The following is a 643-nucleotide window of genomic DNA, read 5'->3' on the forward strand; positions in this document are numbered from 1 at the left end:
TTAGTGTGTGTGTGTGTGTGTGTGTGCGCGTGTGTGTGCACTTGGATGGGTTAAATGCAGAGCACAAATTCCGAGTATGTGACGCTACATCAAATCATTTTTGACCTAACTTAGTGTGTTAAAAAGTAATACTTATACAATTTTTTATACAGTTGAGGCCAAAAATACTGGCCCCCTTGGTAAATATGATCAAAAAAGGCTGTGAAAATTCATCTGCATTGTTAATCCTTTTGGTCTTTTATTTTAAATAATCACAAAAATGTATTCTTTCATTGGATAATATGAATTTAAAACGGAGGGGAAATATCATTATGAAATGAATGTTTTTCTCAAATACTTGTTGGTCACAATTATTGGCAAGTATATTTCCATTCATATTCACAATTTTGAGCACTCCAGCATGATTATAAACATGAAATCATCCAGCTCTGGCTTCCTGTTTCACAGAAATATAAAGAGGAGGGAAAACAAAGCCCAAATTCCCTTAATCATCCATCATGATGAGAAAAACCAAAGAATATATTTCTGATGTGCAGCAAAAGATAACTGAGCTTCACAAATTGGTGAAGTGGCTTTAAGAAAAGAGCTAGAGCAGTGAAAATTCCCATTTCCACCATTAGGGGAATAATTAAGAATTTAATTT

Source organism: Cyprinus carpio, chromosome A7 (genome assembly GCF_018340385.1).
Source record: "Cyprinus carpio isolate SPL01 chromosome A7, ASM1834038v1, whole genome shotgun sequence".
NCBI lineage: Eukaryota > Metazoa > Chordata > Actinopteri > Cypriniformes > Cyprinidae > Cyprinus > Cyprinus carpio.